Source organism: Ranitomeya imitator, chromosome 4 (assembly GCF_032444005.1).
Source record: "Ranitomeya imitator isolate aRanImi1 chromosome 4, aRanImi1.pri, whole genome shotgun sequence".
NCBI lineage: Eukaryota > Metazoa > Chordata > Amphibia > Anura > Dendrobatidae > Ranitomeya > Ranitomeya imitator.
Window position 1 is genome coordinate 422374332 of NC_091285.1, and position 14271 is coordinate 422388602.

Here is a 14271-nt window from a genome sequence, read left to right on the forward strand (position 1 = left end):
GGATGATGGGGATGGTTATATTTTTAATGAGGAAGCTTTTCCGGGGCCACTGGAAATTGGTGGCGCGGCAAGGCCGGGTTCTGGTTTTTTGAGGGACACAAGTGACGTAGATTTGCCTGAAACTGCCCCTCAACCAAGCGCAACCGCAGATTTGAGAACTGGAACTTTGGCCCACATGGCGGATTATGCCTTACGTATCCTCAAAAGGGACACACGCATAACTAAAATGATGAATGATGACGATTACTGGTTGGCCTGCCTCCTTGATCCTCGCTATAAAGGCAAATTGCAAAATATAATGCCACATGAGAACTTGGAACTAATATTAGCAACCAAACAATCAACTCTTGTTGACCGTTTGCTTCTGGCATTCCCTGCACACAGCGCCCGTGATCGTTCTCACACGAGCTGCAGGGGCCAGCAGACCAGAGGAGTTAGAGGGGCAGAAATCAGAAGTGGCGTTGGCCAGAGGGGTTTTCTGACCAGGTTGTGGAGTGATTTTGCTATGACCGCAGACAGGACAGGTACTGCAGCATCAATTCAAAGTGACAGGAGACAACATTTGTCCAGTATGGTTACAAACTATTTTTCATCCCTTATCGATGTTCTCCCTCAACCGTCATTCCCATTTGATTACTGGGCATCAAAATTAGACACCTGGCCAGAATTGGCAGAATATGCATTGCAGGAGCTTGCTTGCCCGGCAGCTAGTGTCCTATCAGAAAGAGTATTCAGTGCTGCAGGTTCAATACTAACAGAAAAAAGGACTCGTCTGGCTACCCAAAATGTAGATGATCTAACCTTCATTAAAATGAACCACAACTGGATTTCGAAATCTTTTGCCCCACCTTGCCCGGCTGACACCTAGCTTTCCTATGAAAAGGTCTTGCCTGTGGACTATTCTGAATGCCTTTTCCAATCTCGTAATTTTCTGCACCTGATTGTCCAGCATACGACATGTTTACACCTCACTAAATGGCCAAACTCCCCACACGGGGCCGTGGTATCGACACTTGGCGACAGCACCCGTGAGAGTGCAGTTTGTCTGAAGAGGTGGGTGAGCCCGCTTTTGGTCGACGGCACTGCCACTGGGTCCCTCCTAGTACAATAAAGTGTCTCTGGCGGTGGTGGTGCGCACCCAACGTCAGACACACCGTTGTAATATGAGGGGCCCTGGGCCTGTACCGCCGGCCACAAAACAGTTTCCCCCCACCCCAGCTCAAACAGTGCTCTACCGCTTGCAAAATTATCTCACAGCTCCACCAATGTTTAGTCTATGCGCTGACATCCTTCAATGCCTGCCACTGACAATACCATTGTATTGACATTTTTGTTATGTTAGGCCTTCGATGCCTGTCTGTGGTCACTCCTTCCACTAGGCCTCCACTGACCACACCACTGCTGCCCGTGTACCCCTGTAACCAATTTAAAATTGCCTACAGCCATGTGTTATTATTTTAGGCCTTCGATGCCTGTCTGCGGTCACTCCTTCCACTAGGCCTCCACTGACCACACCACTGCTGCCCGTGTACCCCTGGAACCCATTTAAAATTGCCTACAGCCATGTGTTATTATTTTAGGCCTTCGATGCCTGTCTGCGGTGACTCCTTCCACTAGGCCTCCACTGACCACACCACTGCTGCCCGTGTACCCCTGGAACCAATTTAAAATTGCCTACAGCCATGTGTTATTATTTTAGGCCTTCGATGCCTGTCTGCGGTCACTCCTTCCACTAGGCCTCCACTGACCACACCACTGCTGCCCGTGTACCCCTGGAACCAATTTAAAATTGCCTACAGCCATGTGTTATTATTTTAGGCCTTCGATGCCTGTCTGCGGTCACTCCTTCCACTAGGCCTCCACTGACCACACCACTGCTGCCCGTGTACCCCTGGAACCAATTTAAAATTGCCTACAGCCATATGTTATTATTTTAGGCCTTCGATGCCTGTCTGCGGTCACTCCTTCCACTAGGCCTCCACTGACCACACCACTGCTGCCCGTGTACCCCTGGAACCAACATCAGAAAATATAAAAATAAGTATTTTGCTTATAAAAAAGAAAATACTGGAGAGATATCAAATGCAGACATTTTAACATTAAAAACAAACACATACAACAAAAATCTGGTACAGTACTAAAAATGGCCACCAGCTACAATAACTTTCTCCTGCAAGTAGTTAACTGAAAGGTTTTTTCAATTTTAAACACAGATATGGCATCCACCGAGTGTTGTCCTGTCGCGTCTTCTTTATATTATTGCCAAGAAGATGCAAAACAATGAAAATAATAAAATCATTATTTACCAAAAAAATAGAGTAAGTCAAAACCACATTGCAAATAAACATTCATTACAAATAAAGAAGCAGGGCGCGTCCGAGGGTGAGTATATACCTAATAAGAATATAATCACCCTCGGACGCGCCCTGCTTCTTTCCGACAGCCTTCCTTCCTAAGAATCAGCCCTTCCGTGGTGTAGAGAGAGGGTTTGTTACACTCCAAGGTGTTCTCCAGGTTGCCTTTCCTGAGCTTCGATCTTCCGGCTCTCGTTTAGTAGTTGTTGGAAACTACGCTGCATTAGGCCTACAAATTGGGTATGGGGTGTAGAGAGATGGTGTGTTCCACTCCAAGGTGTTCTCCAGGTTGCCTTTCCTGAGCTTCGATCTTCCGGCTCTCGTTTAGTAGTTGTTGGAAACTACGCTGCATTAGGCCTACAAATTGGGTATGGGGTGTAGAGAGATGGTGTGTTCCACTGTAGAGAGATGGTGTGTTCCACTCCAAGGTGTTCCCCAGGTTTCCTCGCCAATGCTTCGATCATCATGCTCTCGTTTAGTAGTTGTTGGAAACTACGCTGCATTAGGCCTACAAATTGGGTATGGGGTGTAGAGAGATGGTGTGTTCCACTCCAAGGTGTTCCCCAGGTTGCCTTTCCTGAGCTTCGATCTTCCGGCTCTCGTTTAGTAGTTGTTGGAAACTACGCTGCATTGGGCCTACAAATTGGGTATGGGGTGTAGAGAGATGGTGTGTTCCACTCCAAGGTGTTCCCCAGGTTTCCTCTCCATTGCTTCGATCTTCATGCTCTCGTTTAGTAGTTGTTGGAAACTACGCTGCATTGGGCCTACAAATTGGGTATGGGGTGTAGAGAGATGGTGTGTTCCACTCCAAGGTGTTCCCCAGGTTTCCTCTCCATTGCTTCGATCTTCATGCTCTCGTTTAGTAGTTGTTGGAAACTACGCTGCATTAGGCCTACAAATTGGGTATGGGGTGTAGAGAGATGGTGTGTTACACTCCAAGGTGTTCCCCAGGTTTCCTCTCCATTGCTTCGATCTTCCGGCTCTCGTTTAGTAGTTGTTGGAAACTACGCTGCATTAGGCCTACAAATTGGGTATGGGGTGTAGAGAGATGGTGTGTTACACTCCAAGGTGTTCCCCAGGTTTCCTCTCCATTGCTTCGATCTTCCGGCTCTCGTTTAGTAGTTGTTGGAAACTACGCTGCATTGGGCCTACAAATTGGGTATGGGGTGTAGAGAGATGGTGTGTTCCACTCCAAGGTGTTCTCCAGGTTGCCTTTCCTGAGCTTCGATCTTCCGGCTCTCGTTTAGTAGTTGTTGGAAACTACGCTGCATTAGGCCTACAAATTGGGTATGGGGTGTAGAGAGATGGTGTGTTCCACTGTAGAGAGATGGTGTGTTCCACTCCAAGGTGTTCCCCAGGTTTCCTCGCCAATGCTTCGATCATCATGCTCTCGTTTAGTAGTTGTTGGAAACTACGCTGCATTAGGCCTACAAATTGGGTATGGGGTGTAGAGAGATGGTGTGTTCCACTCCAAGGTGTTCCCCAGGTTGCCTTTCCTGAGCTTCGATCTTCCGGCTCTCGTTTAGTAGTTGTTGGAAACTACGCTGCATTAGGCCTACAAATTGGGTATGGGGTGTAGAGAGATGGTGTGTTCCACTGTAGAGAGATGGTGTGTTCCACTCCAAGGTGTTCCCCAGGTTTCCTCGCCAATGCTTCGATCATCATGCTCTCGTTTAGTAGTTGTTGGAAACTACGCTGCATTAGGCCTACAAATTGGGTATGGGGTGTAGAGAGATGGTGTGTTCCACTCCAAGGTGTTCCCCAGGTTTCCTCTCCATTGCTTCGATCTTCATGCTCTCGTTTAGTAGTTGTTGGAAACTACGCTGCATTAGGCCTACAAATTGGGTATGGGGTGTAGAGAGATGGTGTGTTACACTCCAAGGTGTTCCCCAGGTTTCCTCTCCATTGCTTCGATCTTCCGGCTCTCGTTTAGTAGTTGTTGGAAACTACGCTGCATTAGGCCTACAAATTGGGTATGGGGTGTAGAGAGATGGTGTGTTACACTCCAAGGTGTTCCCCAGGTTTCCTCTCCATTGCTTCGATCTTCCGGCTCTCGTTTAGTAGTTGTTGGAAACTACGCTGCATTGGGCCTACAAATTGGGTATGGGGTGTAGAGAGATGGTGTGTTCCACTCCAAGGTGTTCTCCAGGTTGCTTTTCCTGAGCTTCGATCTTCCGGCTCTCGTTTAGTAGTTGTTGGAAACTACGCTGCATTAGGCCTACAAATTGGGTATGGGGTGTAGAGAGATGGTGTGTTCCACTGTAGAGAGATGGTGTGTTCCACTCCAAGGTGTTCCCCAGGTTTCCTCGCCAATGCTTCGATCATCATGCTCTCGTTTAGTAGTTGTTGGAAACTACGCTGCATTAGATCTACAAATTGGGTATGGGGTGTAGAGAGATGGTGTGTTCCACTCCAAGGTGTTCCCCAGGTTTCCTCGCCAATGCTTCGATCATCATGCTCTCGTTTAGTAGTTGTTGGAAACTACGCTGCATTGGGCCTACAAATTGGGTATGGGGTGTAGAGAGATGGTGTGTTCCACTCCAAGGTGTTCTCCAGGTTGCCTTTCCTGAACTTCTATCTTCAGGCTCTCATTAAATTGTGGTTAAACGGAACAACTGCATTTGGCGTACTAGTTGGTTTGGGGCCTACTATCGGTGTCTGCCGCTCCTTGCTGTTCTTCTGGTTTCCTGTCCTGAAATTCCGTTTTCAGGCGCTCGTTAAGTAGTTGTTAATGTTAGACTGCATTTGGCCTACTAGTTGGGTTGGGGCCTACTATCGGTGTCTGCCACTCCTTGCTGTTCTCCTCCACTGAACAAAGCTGTGCCGCCTGTTTACTACTGTTGCCAATTTTGAACTGCATTTCGACTACTTACTGATTTGGGCCTACTCTCTGTGTCAGCCTCTCATTCCAGTTGTCCTCCACTGCAATGCCCCCTGATTAGTCCTGTGTTACCAATTTTGAACTGCATTTAGCCCACTTTATTCTTTGGGCCTATATCTGTGTTTCCTCCTCATCCTGCCCATTGCCCAGCCAGTGATAGATGAGTCTGCTGGTACATTGACCCATAATGCAACATTTCCCGTGCACGATACACTGCAAGATTGTGACCCTGCTGAAAGTCAGGTCCCCCTTCCCGCATACCATACCACCTTACACGGTGACAAACAGGAAGGTGCAGATGAAAGTGCAGGTTCCTTCATCAGGTGGGGGGAGGAATACTAGTTGGCGACGTCACTGGCACAGGGCCTCTCATGGTACGCAAAAGTGTTGCTGCCGGTGGGAGGCGCCCCCGCCGTGCAAACACACCGCTGTACTTTGAGGGGCCCTGTGCCAGTGCCAATGCCAACGAGTGGGCCCCCCCTGCTTGCTCAGGTTCACAGCACTTGCAAAGTTGAAATACTTACCTCTCCCTGCTCCACTGCCGTGACGTGGTCCAGATTTCCTGGGCCCACTAATTACTTGAACCAGCCCTACCCCCCACAACTTTAGCCAAATGACCCCCAATTTCAAATGCCTTCCAATTATTATAAGGTAAATTACGCTTGACAAGCTTCATTAAGAAGAATGGATGGTTTTGACATTAAAATGGGCACTCTAGGTGTTTTCCTGGCCCCCACTCACTGCCGACTATGCTGCCCCATTGACTTGCATTGGGTTTCGTGTTTCGGTCGATCCCGACTTTACGTCATAATCGGCCGATTTCACTCGACCCGACTTTTGAGATAGTCGGGTTTCGCGAAACCCGGCTCGACTCTAAAAAGGTCAAGGTCGCTCAACTCTACTCGGAAGGGAAGGAGCGCCATTTGACTTTTTGAATGAAAAATTGGCTCCAATCTTTAGCGGACACCATGTCGCGTTTGGAGAGGCCTTGTGTGCCTAAATATTGGAGCTCCCCCACAAGTGACCCTATTTTGGAAACTAGACCCCCAAGGAACTTATCTAGATGCATAGTGAGCACTTCACAAATTGATCCGTAAAAATTAAAAAGTACTTTTCTTCACAACAAATTTCTTTTAGCCTCAATTTTTTCATTTTCACATGGGCAACAGGATAAAATGGATCCTAAAATTTGTTGTACAATTTCTTCTGAGAACACCGATACCTCACATGTGGGGGGAACCACTGTTTGGGCACACGACAAGGCTCGGAAGGGAAGGAGTGCCATTTGACTTTTGAATTAAAAATTAGCTCCAATCGTTAGCGGACACCATGTCTCGTTTGGAGAGCCCCTGTGAGCCTAAACATTGGAGCTCCCCCACCAGTGACCCAATTTTGGAAACTAGACCTCCCAAGGAACTAATCTAGATGTTTGATGAGCACTTTGAACCCCCAAGTGGTTCACAGAAGTTTAAAACGCAGAGCCGTGAAAATAAAAAATCATTTTACTTTCCTCAAAAATTATTTTTTAGCCCGCAATTTTTTATTTTCACAAGAGTAACAGGAGAAATTGGACCCCAAAAGTTGTTGTCCAGTTTGTCTTGAGTACGCTGATACCCCATATGTGGGGGAGAACCACTGTTTGGGCACACGGGCTCGGAAGGGAAGTAGTGATGTTTTGGAATGCAGACTTTGATGGAATGGTCTGCTGGCGTCACGTTGCATTTGCAGAGCCCCTGATGTGCCTAAACAGTAGAAACCTCCCACAAGTGACCCCATTTTGGAAACTAGACACCCCAAAGAATACATAGGTAATTGCCTCAGTGCATTGATATTAATACAACTGGTGAGAAAAAAAACAAAAAAACAAATGCTCCCAGAAATATCACAGGTAGCCACAACCCCCAATCATGAGCGAGTGCTGACAGCGGCGAAAGGCGCGTCGGGGTACGTGTAGTGGGCCCCACATTCATAGGTGAGACATGCTTCCCTAGCATCCATATGCTGACCCACCAGGCCAGGTACTTTTACGGCTAGAGGTTTTACATTAGCTCGTGGTGTGCGGTATCCACACTCCCATAGGTTATTACAAGAAATGGTCTGTGTACTAATGATTTTTAACCGTGATATTTCTGGGAGCATTTGTTTTTTTTTGTTTTTCTCACCAGTTGTATTAATATCAATGTACTGAGTCAATTGCCTATGTATTTTGAGGGCCACTCATAATCTGGTGTCTTTGTTTAACCCCTTAGTGACCGCCAATACGCCTTTTAACTGACCTGAGATATAAGAGAATAGCCTCCCCATACAGGCAACAATCCAGCATCTGTCGGTTGTGCACTATAGCTGACAACTTGCTGCATCAGACACGATCAGTGTTTGCATCTTCCAAATCTGTTTAACCCCTTAGATGCTGCTGTCAGTAGTGACTACATGATTATAAATGGTTAACAGAGTGTGGGGGCTCCCTCTTTATCCCAATTGGTGGTCTCAGATCATGATTGTGTGGTCCTGGTGTTTACCATGGCAATTCATGACCAAATAGCGGCCTTAGAGTCTGTCGGCTGTTGTAATCTGTTCAGAAGTTAGCGGCAGTTAAGTGGTAAAAATACACATTTTCATTTTTCTCATGCCACTTTGCATTAATTCCTGAAAATCCCCCGAAGGGTTAACAAACTACCTGAGTGCAGTTTTCAATATGTCAGGGGGTGCTGTTTTTAAAATCGTATCACTTGTGGGGGTTTCCCTATATATAGGACCCCCAAATTCACTTCAAACATGGATAGGTCCCTAAAAAAATACATTTTGTTAATTTCCTTGAAAAAAATTTAAATTGTTGCTACATTTTTAAACCTCCTAAAATGCTAACAAAATAAAATAACATTTTGCAAATGGTGCTGATGTAAAGCCGACATGTGGGAAATGTTATTTATTAATGTTTTGCTGTGGTATGACTATCGGGATTAAAGGGATAATCATTGAAAGTTTGAAAATTGCTAATATTTTAACATTTTTTTCAAATGTCTGATATTTTTTATAAATAAACACAAAACATATGAACCTAAATTTACCATTATCATAAAGTATAATGTGTCACGAAAAAACAATCTCAAAATCACTGGACTTTGTTGAAGCGTTCCAGAGTTATTACCACATAATGTGACACTGGTCAGATTTAAAAAATTTGGCTCTGTCACTAAGGGGTTAAATAGCACTTTCATGACATTGTTTGTGTGTTTTTAAAATGTTTATATTTGTTAATAAAGCTTGGTGATATTTTTATACAAAAACAAAAGCTTCCGCTGTTTCTCCGGTATTTTCATTGCCTGTATGTGGAAGTACATTGAGGTAGTTGGTGACTATTTGAGTCACAATTATGAATCTGGAAAATGTTGTATTTACCCCAAAGAACTTATCTAGATGTGTAGTGAGAAATTTAAACCCCCAAGTGCTTCACAGAAGTTTATAACGCAGAGCCGTGAAAATAAAAGTTGTTGTGCAATTTTTCCAGAGTACGCTTGTGCCCCATATGTTTGGGTAAACCACTGTTTGGGCGCACGTCGGGGCTCGGAAGGAAGGGAGCACCATTTGACTTCTTGAATGCAAGATTGGCTGGAATCAATGGTGGCGCCATGTCGCGTTTGGAGACCCCTGATGTGCCTTAACAGTGGAAACCCCTCTATTCTAACTCCAACACTACCCCCAACACACCCCTACCCTAATCCCAACTCTAGCCATAACCCTAATCACAACCCTAACCCCAACACACCCCTAACCCTACTCCCAACCCTAACCCCAACACACCCCTAACCCTATTCCCAACCCTAACCCTAACCACAAGCCTAACCCTAACCCCAACCCACCCCTAACCCTAATCTTAACCCTATTTCCAACCCTAAACCTAATTCCAACCCTAACTCTAATTCCAACCCTAACCCTAAGGCTATGTGCCCATGTTGCGGATTCGTGTGAGGATTTTTCACAGTTTTTGAAAAATCCGCAGGTAAAACGCACTTCGTTTTACCTGCGGATTTACCTCGGATTTCCAGTGTTTTTTGTGTGGATTTCACCTGTGGATTCCTATTGAGGAACAGGTGTAAAACGCTGTGGAATCCGCACAAAGAATTGACATGCTCCGGAAATTACAACGCAGCGTTTCTGCGCGGTAATTTTCGCACCATGGGCACAGGGGATTTGGTTTTCCATAGGTTTACATGAAACTGTAAACGTGATGGAAAACTGCTATGAATCCGCAGCGGCCAATCTGCGGATCCGTAGCCAAATCCGCACCGTGTGCACATAGCCTAATTATAACCCTAATTGTAACCCTAATTACAACCCTAACCCTAATTGCAACCCTAACCCTAATTCTACCCCTACCCCTAATTGCAAACCTACCCCTAATTGCAACCCTAACCCTAATTCTACCCCTAACCCTACCCCTAATTGCAACCCTAACCCTAATTGTAACCCAAATTGAAACCCTAACCCTAGTTCTAACCCTAGTTCTAACCCTAATTCTAACCCTAGTTCTAACCCTAACCCTAGTTCTAACCCTAAACCTAGTTCTAACCCTAGTTCTAACCCTAACCCTAGCTCTAACCCTAGTAGAAAAATAAACATAAATATATTTTCTTTATTTTATTATGTTCCCTACCAATGGGGGTGATAAAGGGGGGGTTTATTTTTTTTATTTTGATCGCTGTGATAGAACCTATGCATGCATGCACCTGCCATTTTGGAAGAGGCCCATGGAGAGGACAGACGGACACCGGGAGGGACACCGTAGCTCGGTAAATATGTGGGGGTGGGATCAGACTGCAGGGGGAGCGGACAGGAGGATGGAGGGGAGCGGAGGACAGCACTGAGGACGTGGATCGGTGGCAGGGGCAGATCGCGGTCTCCAGCCATGGCTGATGATATTGCAGCATCGGCCTTGGCTGGATTGTAATATTTCACCAATTTTCATTGGTGAAATATTACGATTGCTCTGATTGAAAGTGAAATGTCACTTTCAACAGCCAATCAGAGCGATCGTAGCAACGGTGGGCAAAGCCACCCCCCCTGAGCTCAAGTACCAGTCCCCCTGTCCCTGCTGGTTGGGTGAAATTACAGTTAACCCTTTCACCCGACCTGCAGGAGCGCGATCCGACCATGACGCATATGCTGCGTCACAGGTCGGACTGGCACAGGTTTACAAAACGCATACGCTGCGTCAAAGGTCAGGAAGGGGTTAAAGATTTGAAACGGGTGATTTGGAGCAATGACACGAAAATCAATAGACTAGGCTCTGATATGTGCAAATGGGTCTGAAAGAAACAAGGGAAAAAGGGGCTAGCGGATTGAGGAATTGAAAAAAAAATGTAAAGTTCGGTGGAGGTAGAGTAATGATAAAGGGTTATTTCACAGCCAAAGGCATTGACTGGATACTTGACCAGGATCGATGGTGGTCTCAATGCTGAGCTATGTGAGTATCCTACAAGATGAGTTACTTCGTACACTCAAGTACTATGGGTATGAAAATGACAACATAATGTTCCAACAGAACAAAAACACGAAGCATACGTCGATACTGGCAAAGAAAGGGTTCAATGCAATGAAGCAGAGGTGCTGGAATGGTCCCCACAGTCCCCAGACCTCAACCGAATCAAACACTTGTGGGTAGAATTGAAGACAAAACTGTATACATACCCAAGTGAGTCAACCATTATACACCAACTTTGGGAATGTGTAGAAGAGACCTGAGATCAAATTTCGGTTGACACATGTTAATCTGATCGAGAGCATGCCCAGAAGGAATCCAGCAGTGTTGAAAGCCAAATGTAGATTTATAAAATACCTAACAAAATAATAAAAATAAAAATGTAGATCTTTAGGAGTAAAACAGTAGCAATGCAGTGACAGATCAAGAATCTGTGTAACTGATCATATGCTAAATACTTACAAGTCACATTTATGCATGAGATAGCCAAGATGATTGTCTATAAAATGATGGTAGCCTCACGATCAAAACAGAAGTGGATAATGATATATGGAGCATGAATGTCAAAGGTTCAAAACATTGTTACCCTTTTGCTCTTCACTGTAACCCTTGCACATTTGAAGCGATGGCGGGGGAACCACCACGGTAAAGTGAGACTACCGTACACAAGATGAGGTGCAAACAACAAAGAGTAAATTTATTGGAAGGCAAGGAATTAAGTGGAAGAGGAAGGTGCAAACAGGGGTATGCAATGGCAAAAGATAATTTACAAGAGTTGTATTCTTTAGCTGGGCCGTCAAATAGCACAGTGCATCAACTAGTACAGAATCAATATACGTACACAAGCAAATGCAAACAATAAACAAAGAATGATGCTACTCTACGTATAGCCTTCTTGGCCTCTCTAATCAGGCCACACAGCTGCCGTGTTCTGTCTGTTAAAGCCTACACTAGGCCCTGATATGTGCACAAAACAGGAACAAACTCATGGTGATGTTGGGGACTCAGATCCAGTCCCGAGGGGCACCCAACAGTCTGGTACCTTGGTGCGAACGGCTCTCTGTCAGCTCCATGAAACGTGGCCTTCTCCTTGCTTCTGGGTCCGGGAGGTGCTCCTGGAAACTGTAAATCCCTTTTTCTATCTTCATGGCTTCTCAAACTAGCACAGGACAGCCACCATTGCTGCGCCCGAAGAGTCTGTCCAATTTCACGAGTCCACTCCGTCCCAGGCTGTAGGTCTTCTTTCACAGGTACAAGCACAGACACTCTCTGCAGCAGCTTTTTGCTCACACGCTCTAAAACCTCAAGCCCTCCCCTCAGCACGGGGCACTTCATTCACCCAGTCTATTGCAGGGGTGAGGAGAACATTCCGTCACACCAGACAAGGGGGTGCTGTCTCTTAAAGTGGCAGCGTGTTGCTTACTGTCCATAACAGCACCATCCCCCTACCTGCCTCCCTACTTAATGATGGTTGTCCTCGGCCATCACAGCATCAAGGTACAGTGTAATGAAGGAATGTGCAATGTGGAAACAGCACCTATAGAGGAGGCAACAAAGTAGGAAAAAAAGGTACACTGTTCTACATATCGGACTGGTGGAACCCCTGCAGTAGACCTCTGGGATCTCCGAAGCTCTTGGCTGTCAGACAAAGCTTGACTATCTTCCAGAGGAACACTTGCTGCAGGGGGCTCTTGTCTCATCCTAGTGTGATGGTAGTGGTACATCCATGGCATTATCGTCACTGTACGGCTGAGGACCCCTACTGTGTCAGGGACGGTCCACCACTCATCATCGATGTCATCATCAGGCATGACAGATTCAGGAAGTGGAGTAGTGCCTTCAGGCGGTAATGGCGCAGAACAAACCTCAGACTGGCAGGGCCGCAGCATATTTCTGTGAAGTACTCCAGGGGCGGACGCCCCACTCTCAATCTGTACCTTGTAGACTGGGCCACCAGCATACACTCACTCGATTTCTCTGTATGGCTGTACTTCCCATGTCTCACTTAGTTTTCCCTTGGGGTGTTTATCTCTGACCAATATTTGGTCTCCGGGTTGGAGCAGTATCTCTTGAGTCGGTTTGCGGCCCTTATGTTCTTTTTCCTGCAGCTGCAACCACTGATTCTAAACATAATGTTGGCCCCGCATTTTATTCTCCAGACCTCCCTAGGATATAGCTGATGGAGCGCCACAATTTGGTGTCCTGCACAGGTGACTTGTGACTTCACCCAGCCAGAATACCCACTGCACAAATGTCAAAACTCTGCTCCTGAATCAAACATATTTTCATATATTTCCTTGTAATAAAAAAAAAATCAAATCCTACAGGGCTGTTTGCTTGGCTTTCTATATCTTTCTATATTTGGAAAGGCAGTAGATAATCATTGCAAGGTTTCTTGTTACTTAAAGGAGCTGCATTCATATTATATCATACCAGGCTGAACAGACAGAACATAACAGGGTTAAACATAACTCAGGTTCGTCAGTCACTTCAGTAGTCCAATACAGGCCAAGAATATATATTGAGAAAGTCTGTGACAATACTTCTAAGATCAGCCCCTTCCAGACATCAGTGAAGGAGGAGCTAGGTGACATTTACAGCATAATTGGGACCGCCCTATGAGCACGTGCCAGCTCATTTACATCAAGCTTCAAAGTTCATCTTCACTATAATCAAAAGTCTATATGTGGCCAAAAAAGGTATGTTTTACCTCGTATTTTACAACCCTAACAAGAGTTGTATTTACTTTAGTTACCATAAAGTTGTTAAACTCACTTTCTACACAGTTTTAAAGATTCTGTTCCCTACTTTTGTATATGGTCAGGATCCAATAACACCTCTCTTGTCTCAGATTTGGTATTTATAGTAAAGAGCAAACCGCTGCCATTGTAAGGCCTTACGACTGTCAGTGACAAAAAGACAATTCTCAATTGGCATTTGTATTATGGGTAAACAGACCATTTCCTTTTAGGCTGGGGTCACAAGACCAATTTTCTCTCATCCGGTAATATCGGGTCGATTCTGCTAATCACACGGTGACCAGACTCTCATCAGAGAGATTTTCTCAGATGTGAAGAAGATGGACTAAACAAAATTCTCCATATTCTCCATTCTGCCAGTCCATGAAAATCGAAACACACTCAGATGTTATCCGACGTTTTCCACGGACTCCTTGATTTACATGGCCGAGTGTGATTCGATAGTCCGATCCATCTCGGGCATGCTGCGATTTCTGACATGTGCACAGGTCACTGTTTTGTTCGATTGCACTTAGACCAAAAATATAGTCATGTGTATGAGCCCTTACTATTAGGCTGTGTGCACACGTTGCAGTTTTTTCGCGTTTTTTTCAGGGTTTTTCCCGATAAAAACGCTATAAAACCGCAAATAAAATGCATACAATAAGCATCCCAACATTTAGAATGAATTCTGCATGTTTTGTGCACATGTTGCCTTTTTTCTGCGTCAAAACCGCTGCAAAAACGCATCAAAACCGCGGCAAAAACGCATGCGGATTTCTTGCCGAAAATATTCGGTTTTCTCAGGAATTTTCTGCG